The sequence below is a fragment of the Artemia franciscana genome, chromosome 9 (assembly GCF_032884065.1).
Source record: "Artemia franciscana chromosome 9, ASM3288406v1, whole genome shotgun sequence".
Classification (NCBI taxonomy): domain Eukaryota; kingdom Metazoa; phylum Arthropoda; class Branchiopoda; order Anostraca; family Artemiidae; genus Artemia; species Artemia franciscana.
Window position 1 is genome coordinate 6,574,157 of NC_088871.1, and position 12,001 is coordinate 6,586,157.

Consider the following 12,001-nt stretch of genomic DNA (forward strand, 5'->3'; position numbering starts at 1 on the left):
TTTGTAAGTCTGATGGAGATTGAATAGCCAAAGACGATATACCTCTCAGGAATTTCCAGTGAAAATTCGTTGAACTATGGGTACATGTTTCCTCTAATCTAGTAGGTCTAAGGAATTTAAAACATTGTCATAGACTGGACGTTTCTTTTCAGCGTTAAAAAACGACTAATTGAAAAAGCTGAAGTTGTTTACATTTGTATATTGGAGTGATGGGTCTAGGTGTCCCCCCAGAAAACTCCACTCGGAAAATTCCTCGTGGTAGCCCCCCTCATATATGGAATAATTTCTGTTTGTTTTAAGCTTAAATTTTACCCTTACTTTCAGTTGATTTTTTAAAATTTCTGATTGTTTTTCAAATCATGCCCCGGCTTGACCAAGATATGATGTGGGCTACTAGCCGATAAACACAAAATTTATTGTTGTTGAAGTATTTGTACCAACGAAACAGCTTTCTCACAATTTCACTCGGATGTCTTTGAGGAAAACTAGGCATGGGAAAGGGGCTAGTAGCCCTCTATGCTGTTTGGTCCCTTAAAAGATAATTTAACTCTTGATGTTTGTTTCTCCCGATCTTCCGATGATCTACCGATCTTCTAGGTCCCTTGGTTTGAGAAGACCATCCATGAAAAAAAAAAAACAAAAAAAAAAAAACAAAGAAACAACACACGTCCATCATTTTTAATTAACGACGAAGACCACACTGCCTTTCCATAATAAAAATTACTGTTTTAGTGTTTCAATTTTAAAGATCCCATTTTATTGTTTAATTTACATTAAACTGTATAGTTTGAGTAGTTTTAACAACATAAATAAAAAGTTTTAATTAATTTATTTGCGTAGTTTGCTATGGACGGCTCTGGAATGTACACCCAAAATATTTTTCGGAACAAATTTCACAGTCCGAGTAACTCCCTGTTGTTTTAGTTGTTGTCGTTTTTATCTATGGTTATTCTTTAGGGGGGGAAATGGTCAGTTTCAATCATTTGCAGATGAGAGCTTTAAAACTCTACAGTAGGGTTCTCTGATAGTTTTGAAATTAGGAAGGAGGGCAGATGCCTCAAAGATGAATTTTAATGCCGAAACATCCTAATTCTCATTGAGCCTCCAGGTATATACAAAATTAGTTTTAAAGAAGAGGCGAAGGGGCGGGGTAGAAATTGAAATTTAATCCATCTTGATTTCTGGGAATATTTTTGGTCTACGTTGTTATTATGATAGTAAAGAGCAACCTTAAACCCTGAATTGAGCATGATTTATTCCGTATGGGAAGGGGCTGTCCCTTCCTCATCTTCACCTCCGTCTCATGGTCATAGAAGCTTCGTAAGATGCTCATTCAATACAAAATTGAGAGTTCTAGTCCTTTGTTTGTGAGTAAAAAATGACTGGAGACCAGCCAGCCACACATGAAATTAGGTTATGTAGAATTTGTTTCCTCAGGCAGAAAGGATGGGGTGCAAATGGGTTGGAGATAGGGTGAAGAATGGAAGAGAATAGGGTTCATGATGAAAATTGAAGCTGCCAAGTCTTGTTTAGGTTGGGTAGGTACTAATAATAGAATGGTAGTTGCTCATTTATGACTAAAATGTGCAGAGTATCGGCATACACCCCAGTAGAACCAATTGAGAGAGATGACTCAAATCAAGTTTACTTACTGAAACAAAGGCAAATAGACAGGATCCCAGGCAGACATATGTTATTTTTACTGGGGTATTTTAATGTCCATTTTGATTTAATTAGGTATAGATGGTATCCTAGCCCTGGTAAATTTGGTTTAAACAAATCAAAGGCAACGCTGTAGCGTTACCTCATTAAAGAGCCATAAGGAATCAAACTTGTATTATTTATTTCTATTTTTTTCACATAGGTACTTCATATGGAAGAGGTGATAATATAAAATTTAGAGGGGGCTCATTCGATTGGATATCAGAAGTTCTAGTGCCCTTTTTATCTTCTAATCAGGCAACTAACCTCCCTCCCTCCCCATCGCTTTCTTTTCCCCAAACGTATCCGATCAAATTTTTGAGTTAGCCACTTTATTCTAAATAGTTCAAAGGTTAAATAACTGTGCTTTTGGGGTTGACAAAACCCCCAAAGCCCGGGTGCAAATTCGTAAGTTAAGCAAGTTGCCGACTGTTAATATATAAGGTTTTCATGAAAGGTGTGGTCGTAAGCACTTTGGAAGAGGCTCATTCAATTGAAAATCAAAAGTTCTTGTTCCCTTTTTAAGAGCCAAAAAGGATCGGAGGGCAACCAGTCCCCACCCCACCCCCTCACCCTCACGCACAATGTTTTCCCTAAATGTGTCCGATCAAAATTTTCACATAACCCTTGCCCTAGGGGCAAGGAGTGTAAATTATTGCAAGCTAACCATTGTTTGCATATAAGGTATTTTTATCAAGAAAAGAGGGCATGTTTGATCCCAGATCTCCAAAATTGAAAAACGGAAGTTCTAGTGCCCTTTTTAAGAGTAAAAAGTGATCAGAGGGCAACTACTTCCCTCTCCCTATGCCTCTTTTCCCCAAATGTATCCGATGAAAATTTTGAAATAGCCATTTTTTTCAAATTAGTTAAAAGGTCAAATACGTATGTCTTTGGAATGACGAGGCCAACCTCCCATCCCAATGGCCAGGGTGCTTTCTGGCTGTGAAAAGGTAATATTAGCAATATCCAAGGAATGGATGACGGTAATAGGTTGAAACTACGAAGTATGTTAAGGGGATGTTGAAAGATTAGAATTTGACTAGCCCCCCTCCATACTCTTTTATGTGCCCCCTCTACTCAACAACGGTCGTAATTTTATAATTGTCATTTTGTTCAAACTAGTAATAAGATATAATAGCCATACCCACACGGGTGCCATGCCCCCACAGTCCCGGGGCAAGGATTGTAAATTATTCATGTTATCCATTGCTTACATGCAGGATTTATCATTAGGAAAAGAGGAGATTTTATACTCTGGCCGTATCCGAAAATGTCAGCAGTGTTGAGGTAAAACTTTGTAGAATGTTGACAGGTATCGTAAACAAAACCAAAAGACGTTACGTCCATCCAGTTTATCAAAATGGCTGATCTGCAATATCTAAAGATCAGCCTAAATCTAGATCAAGCCTAAATCTGCAATATCTAAAGATCAGCCTAAAGATCAGCCAGTTTATCTAAATGGCTGATCTGCAATATATGGCTGATCTGCAAATATCTAAATATCTATAATCTGGCCGTATCCGAAAATGTCAGCAGTGTTGAGGTAAAACTTTGTAGAATGTTGACAGGTATCGTAAACAAAACCAAAAGACGTTACGTCCATCCAGTTTATCAAAATGGCTGATCTGCAATATCTAAAGAACTGCTGAGGTTAACTTGAAACTGTTAGGACATGTTGATAGGGATGTTAAAGGTAGTTGGGGGGATGGGGGCTGCCAGCTCCCCTCTCATGCCCATTGCTAGCTGTCTCTTTCCAAATATATTCGATCAAAATTACGAAAATGCCATCTTGCTCAAAATAGTATAAAGGTTAAATAACTCAGCCTATTGGAATGACAAAACCCTCCTCAGCTCTGGAGAGGAATGTCAAACATAATGAAAACATGCTATGTGCATGCTAATTGACAAAAGGGCACATCATCACTGTCAAATAAACGGCTCAGGGTATTAAGTCTAAGCTTAGAGGGTGCGTTGAGGTGGATTTTGAAAAGTGATTGGAGGACTGATCCCTCCTCCTTGCCCTTTCTAGAACCCCTTCAACGATTTGTTTAAAATAGGCCAAAGGCCTAGAAACTATGCCATCTGATATGCAATGCCCCCCAAAGCAAGGACTGTAAATTATACAACTTACCCTTTTTTCATTACAGGATTTATTGTTAGGAAAAGTGGGAATGTTAGATTCTGAATGTGTTCGAAAAGGTTTTGTATATTAAGAAGAAATCCTGGGGAATGCCGAGGGGCATATTTATGTAAATCAAAAGACACTGTGTACATCCAATTTTTCAAAAAGGCCAATATCTTCAGAACAGCTGAAGATATAAAGTATTAAACTTTCATGGTATGTTAAGAGGGGTGTTGAAAAATAGTGGAGGGCAATCAGTCTCCTTCCCAAGCCCTTTTTAGCTGCAGTCTTTCAAAGGACATCTGATAAAATTTTTGGTAATTATAGGCATCTTCTTTAAGATAGCCTAAAAGAAAAGTAGCTATGCTTCCAGGGATGACGAAAAAAAAACATAGCCCTTGGCGCAACTGCATTAGGTTATAAAAGTTGACCATTGCTTATATATAGGGTTGGTCTTGGGGAAAAAAGGGAATATTTGATCCAAAGTCTCCAAAAAGACTAAGGGTATTAAGGTAAAACCTTAAGAAAACGTTGAGGGGAATGTCAAACAAAATTGGAACACGCTGCATTCAGGGGGGTTGTCAAAAAGGTACAATAGGAATATCTAAAGAACGGCTAATGGTATTAATATGGAACTTTGAAACCATATTGAGAGGGAAGTTGAAATAAAAACAATGGGCAATCAGTCCCCCTCCTCATAACCTTTTAGACACTCCCCTTTACACTGCTAGAAATCCGAAGAAGTCATTTTATTCAAAAGTCATAATGTCTAACATCTATGCCTACGGGGATGCCCTGCCCCCGCAACCCCCTGGGCAAGGATTGTACATCTTCAATTCGTTCATTTTATCACTGGGAAAATTGGAAATGTCAGGTCATATTGTATAGTGCTTGAACCTTAACGAAAAAATAAAAAAAAAACAAATTTTTTAACTAAAAGTAAAGAGCGACATTAAAACTTAAAACGTACAGAAATTACTTCGTACATGAAAGGGGATGCTTCCTCCTCAACGCCCCGCTCTTTACACTAAAGTTTTACTCTTTCTCTCAACTCTACTTTTTAAATCAGTAAAAAACTCAAGCGTAAAGAGCGGGGCGTTGAGAAGGGAGCAGCCCCTTTCATGTACGAAGTAATTTCTGTTCGTTTTAAGTTTTAATGTCGTTCCTTACTTTCCGTTAGAAAAAACTTTTTTTTATTTAATTTCTGAACATTTTTGAATTAATGCATGTCTTGATTTTGGCTATCCGCAGATGAATAATTAAAACAAAATTTCCATATTTATTTTTTTGGCTAAACGGCTTTCTCATAGTTTTGATCGAATGATTTTGAGAAAAAAGGAGCAGGGGAGGAGGCCTAGTTGCCCTCCAATGTTTTGGTTTCTTAAAATGGCAACTAAAACTTTTAATTTTCAACGAACGTTTTTATTAGTAAAAGATTTACACCTTACGAGTTAGCTTGCGTAACGAACTTTTGTATTCGTATGTTTTTATTACGTATGTGAGGGGGTTCAACCCCTCGTCAATACCTCGCTCTTTACATTAAAGCTTAAATTTTGTCCCAATTCCTTATGAATGACCCCTGAATCACAAAGCCCGTGGAATAAACAGTTGAAATTACTAAAATTACTTTAGCGTAAAGAGCGAGGTATTAGGAGGAGGTGAACCCCTCATATGCGTAATAATTGCTGCTCGTTTTAAGTTTTAATGCTGCTCCTCACTTTCAGTTGAAAAAACTTGTTCATATTTATTTTTTCATTTTTTTTAAATAATGCTAGAAAATCCTCCGCTCCGTACATGGAAATTTTCTCCCCCCATGACAAATTCCTCCAAGGAAAGTTCCCCCAACATATCCCCCTCTTCTCAACCAAAAATTCCCTTAAATCGTCTGTACACTTCCCAATGACTATTACTATATGTAAGCACTGGTCAAAGTTTGTAACTTGTAGCCCCTCCCACGGGGACTATGGGGGAGTAAGTCGTCCCCAAAGACATAGTTAAAAGGTTTTTTGACTATGCTGAATAAAATGGCTATCTCAGAATTTTGACCCGGAGACTTTGGGAAAATAATTAGAGTGGGAGGGGGCCTAGGTGCCCTCCATTTTTTTCCAGGCACTTAAAAAGGGCACAAGAACTTTTCATTTCCGTTAGAATGAGCTCTCTCGGAACATTCTAGGACCAATGGTTCGATACAATCACCCCTGGGGAAAAAAAAAATTAAAAAAAAAATAAACAAGCATCCGTGATCTGCCTTCTGGCAAAAAATACAAAATTCCACATTTTTGTAGATAGGAGCTTGAAACTTGTACAGTAGGGTTTTCTGATACGCTGAATCTGATGGTGTGATTTTCGTTAAGATTCTATGACTTTAAGAGGGTATTTTTCCCTAATTTTTAAAATAAGGCAAATTTTCTCAGGCTCGTAACTTTTAATGGATAAGACTAAACTTGATGAAATTTAAATACTTAAAATCAGCATTAAAATTCGATTCTTTTGATGGAGCTATTGGTATCAAATTTCCGTTTTTTTAGTTTTGGTTACTATTGAGCCGGGTCACTCCTTACTACAGTTCGTTACCACGAACTGTTTGATGCTGAGGGAGATGTTAAACAAAATCAAAAGACACTATGTTCATCCAGATTATCAAAAGAGTATATCTGCAATATCTTAAAAACGGCAAAGAGTCAGAATATTCAATTCAAAGAGACTATGTGCATTTTGGTTGTAAGAAGGGCGTATCTGAAATTTCCATGGAACAGCTAATGGCATTTAGGTGAAACTTTCAGGGAATGTTGTGGAAGGTGTGGAAATAAACCAAAAGTTACTAATTAGAACTATGAAATTAGAGTCAAATATTTTATTTCTTTTACCAGAGATGAAAATCTGGAGGAATATTCATTATATTAACCAAAAATAAAATTTTGGCAATAAAAACTAACAGAAATGAACTAAAAGACTCCAAAAAATAAGTTTGTCAGAGAAAAAATAAAGAGCCACATTAAACTTAAGACCAGGAAAAATAAATTCCTCAAACTCAAAGCGATACTGGATTAATATTAAAGGATAAGTGAAACCCAAAACGAACAGAAATTAAAGTAAACGACCATAAAAAGTGTTAAGTTGAAACTCTTTAAGGGCTACTACTACTACTACATTTACTATTACTACTACTGCTGCTGCTTCTTCTACTACTACAACAACTGCTACTGAACTAAATCAAAAGATTTTAAGCGAGTTCAGGTTGTCAAACTAGCATAGATGCAATTTATTAAAAACAGAATAGTGGGCTAAGTTGAAACTTTCAGGGATAGTTGAGGGAGATTTAGACCTAAATAATATCTTAGACCAGATTACTTTTCCATTTACGAAAAATTAAGGAAGAAAAACTGGTTTTAATTTCAACAAAGCAATGAACAAAAATAAAAACAAAACTAAAATTTAATTTTAAAAAATATATTCCGAATATTCTGGCCCCACGTCCGGGAGCCTTTCTCAACAGAAACAAAAGAAAAAGCACGACCAAACGAATTTTTTTTTAAAACGTAACCCACACACACACAAAAAAAAACAATACAACTTAAACACACGAGGAAGAAGAAAAAAAATAAACAATCTATATATATATAAAAATAAGTTGTCTGTCTGTCTGTGGGTCTGTGGATCTGTGGATCAGGTGACGTCATGTTTCGGCTGACGTCATGAAATTAGTTGCCGTCATTTTTGTTATGACGATGCTTAGTATATTGTAAAACACATTAATTTGGTTAATAATATACCATTTAAAACACCAAAATGAACATGCTGGAGTAGTCACTCGGTGAGAGAGGGTGTCAGAACGGAGAATGAAGGTCCCAGGTTCAAATCCTGGTTAGGCTAAAAAAGGTAAAAAACTAAAAACTAAAAAAAAAACTGAAAAAACTAAAAAAAGGCAAAAACTACAAAAAAAACTAAAAACTAATAAAAAATAAAAAAGCCAAAAAACTAAAAAAACTAAAGAAACTAAAAAAAGGAAAAAACTTAAAAAACTAAAAACTAAAAAAAACTAAAAAAAAGGAAAAATGAAAAATAGAAGAGAAAAAGAATACTAATAAAATTAAAAATAAAAATAAAAAAAAATAAAAAAGATAAAAAGCTAAAAAAAGGTAAAAACCAATAAAAAACTAAAAAGAAAAAAAGGTAAAAAACTAAAAAAAAAATTCATCTAAAAAACTAAAAAAAAACTAAAAAACGTAAAAACTAAAAGAACTAAAAAAGTAAAAAAAAAAACTAAAAAAAGGAAAAAACTGAAAAATAAGCGGGATATAAAACAGGGGGATATAAATGACGACCGGGACACCGGGACATAAGGAATATAAATGAATCAGAAAATACAACTCATGTTTCCAAATGACGTCGTTTGGAGCCCAAATTGAAAATCCAGATCAATTTATGTCTACTTTCAAAGTAAAAGGGCAAATTTATCATAGAGCAGGGTCTCTTCTACCATTCTCAGGCGAGAATCATAAATTTTTACAATTGTACTTCATCAGTGATAGAAATTCTGAATTGAATGCACGTTGCGAAATTTCTCCCAACATTGAAAGGACAATCGTTTCCCAATTACAACATCTTTTCCACGAAAATAATAATTTAGTGCGTCTGTTCAAAACAGCCATCGATTTAATGCCTACTTATACGCATAAAATTGTTATTTCCGCTGACAAAACGCCTCCTGGCCAACATGTGCGTAGATACAATGCTCCAACTATCGATGAAGTGGCCATCGTTATGGTCGGTGATCAGTTTTTACCTCGAGATATTATTCTCAGGGTTTCCACCACACGTGCTACAACTAAAAATAGGCCTACCAATAATACTTTTAAGAAATGGAAAACCTAATAGAGGCCACAATCTTGACAGGGCCTTTTGAGGGTGAGGCCGTTCTTATTCCTCGCATTCCCAAGATTCCAACGGATCTGCCTTTTCAATTTAAAAGATTGCAATTCCCAATTCGATTAGCATTTGCAATCACCATTAACAAAGCTCAAGGTCAATCATTAGAAAAATGTGGTATAGATCTTAATACTGATTGTTTTTCCCATTGACAATTGTACGTTGCATGTTCGAGGGTCGGTAAACCTGACAATCTATTTATATGCAGCGACAATTGGACAGCGAAGAATGTTGTATATTCGCAAGTTTTACGCAGTTAATTTGTATTTTATCTATCTATCTATCTATCTATCTATATAAAAACGAGTTGTATGTATGCATGTTTGTTTGTTTGTAAAAAGAGCGTTTGCATATGATGTCATTATTAGTCCATACGGCTTTGTATATGCAGAGACAATGGGAAAGTCAAGAATGTTGTATATTCGCAATTTTTACGTAGTTTAACTCCTGCAGACGAAATGAATGCTTGCCTAAAAAATTCTAATTTATAGGCACACGTAAAAATATTAAAATTAACTACAAATATGCGTGTCCGATTGCAAAACGATGACTCTGGTCAAACAGTAGACTCAATTTCAGGACGTATACAACTACCTGCTGATTTCTGTAATTTAGTGACGTCCAAAAATGAATTGATTGAAAAAGTATTTCCGAATATTCTAAAAAATTATAAAAATAATAAATGGCTAAGTGAAAGAGCGATTCTCGCACCCAAAAATATAGACGTCCACGAAATCAACAATATTGTTTTGAACAAGATTCGAGACCAGGCAGTCCTTTACAAGTCAGTCGACACAGTTTTGGAACCAAATGAAGCGGTTAATTATCCATCTGAATTTTTAAATTCCATAGATCCTTCAGGGTTTCCACCACACGTGCTACAACTAAAAATAGGCGTACCAATAATACTTTTAAGAAATATCAACCCACCAAAGCTTTGCAATGGCACGCGACTTGCCGTAAAAAAAAACAATGGAAAACCTAATAGAGGCCACAATCTTGACAGGGCCTTATGAGGGTGAGGCTGTTCTTATTCCTCGCATTCCCATGATTCCAACGGATCTGCTTTTTCAATTTAAAAGATTGCAATTCCCAATTCGATTAGTATTTGCAATCACCATTAACAAAGCTCAAGGTCAATCATTAGAAAAATGTGGTATAGATCTTAATCCTGATTGTTTTTCCCATGGACAATTGTACGTTGCATGTTCGAGGGTCGGTAAACCTGACAATGTATTTATATGCAGCGACAATTGGACAGCGAAGAATGTTGTTTATTCGCAAGTTTTACGCAGTTAATTTGTATTGTATCTATCTATATAAAAACGAGTTATGTGGATGCATGTTTGTTTGTTTGTAAAAAGAGCGTTTGTATATGACGTCATTATTAGTACATACGGCTTTGCATATGCACAGACAATGGGAAAGCCAAGAATGTTGTTTATTCGCAATTTTTGCGTAGTTTGAAACACATATATAAATCTATCTATATTCACAGGTGGGACACAGGGACACAACTACAATGGCGCATAACTAATATGGCGCGTAACAACTTACGCGCGCGGGGGGGCTTGGGGGGGCGCGAAGCGCCCCACCAACTAGGTGTTGGGGTGGCGCGAAGCGCCACCCCAACAGCTAGTAAATAAATAAGAAACTCACATTATAAACAAACTTCCAGCACTGATGTTACAAAACTTAAAAAATAACAAAGTGAATGTCTACAGTGAAACCATGGGTCACTTATCTCTGAACAATTTATACACTCATTGTTCAGAGGAGAGAGACCCAAGGTTTCACTATACACATTCGTTTTGGTATTTTCTTAAGTTTTGTAAAATCAGTGCTGGAAGTTTGTTTATAACGTGAGTTTCTTACTTACTTATTGTTATTATTTTTTTCTTCTTCTTTGTGCGTTTAGTTGTAGTGTTTATTTTTGTGCGTGTGTTATATTTTAAACAATATATTTTTTTTCTTTTTTGTCGTACTTTTTCTTCTTTTTTTTTTTTTTGTTGAGAAAGGCTCCCGGACGTGGGGCTGAAATATTCGAAAAATATATTTTTTTAATTAAATGGCAGTTCTATCTTTATTTTTGTTCATTGCTTTGTAGAAATTAAAACCCATTTTTCTTCCTTAATTACTCGTAGATTTAGACCTAAATCGAAAGGCATTATGTCTATCCAGATTGTCAAAAGGGTGTCTGTGTTATATCCCATGAACAGCAACAAAAATTCAGGAATTTTCGAACAACGTTGAAACTTTCAGGGCATGTTGTTGCCGACGTTGAACTAATTCAGTAGACACTGTGTGTATCCAAGGTCGTCAGCAGGGCATATCTGCGATATATCACAAACAGTAAAGGGTATTAAGTTGAAAATGTCAGGGGATGTTGAACTAAATCAAAAGAAACTATGTGAATCCAGGTTTTCAAAAGGGCGGATCTACAATACTTCTGGAATAGCTAAGGATATCGAGGTAAAACTTTCGGTAATGCTTCGGGAAGGCTGAGGGGGATCTTGAAAATATCATAACCCTCTGTGTCAATACCCTGTGTATGTTAAACCTGTGTTAAGGGCGTCCTAGCAATCTCAGGAACGGCTGACGGTATAAAATTGAAATTTACAGAACCATTACTACTATTACTACTATAAAGCTATATCATCAGAATTTAAGGGCATCCAGAATGTCAAAATGGCATATATACAATATATCAGAAATGGAAAAGGACATTATGTTGAAACTATCAGGAAAAGCTTGTAAGGATATAAAACTAGATCAAAAGCCACTATACGCATGTAAGTTGTCAAAAAGGCGTACCCTCAATATCTCAGAAATGGCTGAAAATATTAAGTTAATGCTGTAAGGGCTACGGATAATACTACTACTACTATTACTAGCACTTCTTCTGCTATTACATAGTACTGAAAAAAGAGTTTAAGCGCAACCAGGTTGTCAAAATGGCATAGATGCATTGTCTCAGAAACAGAATAGGGGGTTAAGACGGAACTTGCAGGGATAGTTGAGGGGAATGTAGAACTAGATCGAGCAGCATGACGAGTTTCCAGATTGTCAAAAGACTGCCGGTGTATTACCCCAGGAACAGCTAAAATTAAGTCGGAACTTTCTGGACATGTTGTTGCTAATGTTAAACTAGTCCAGAACACACTGTGTGCATCCAAGGTCGTTAACAGGCGTATTTGCGACACCTGACGAACATTAAAGGATATTAAGTTGAAAATGTCAGGGGATGTT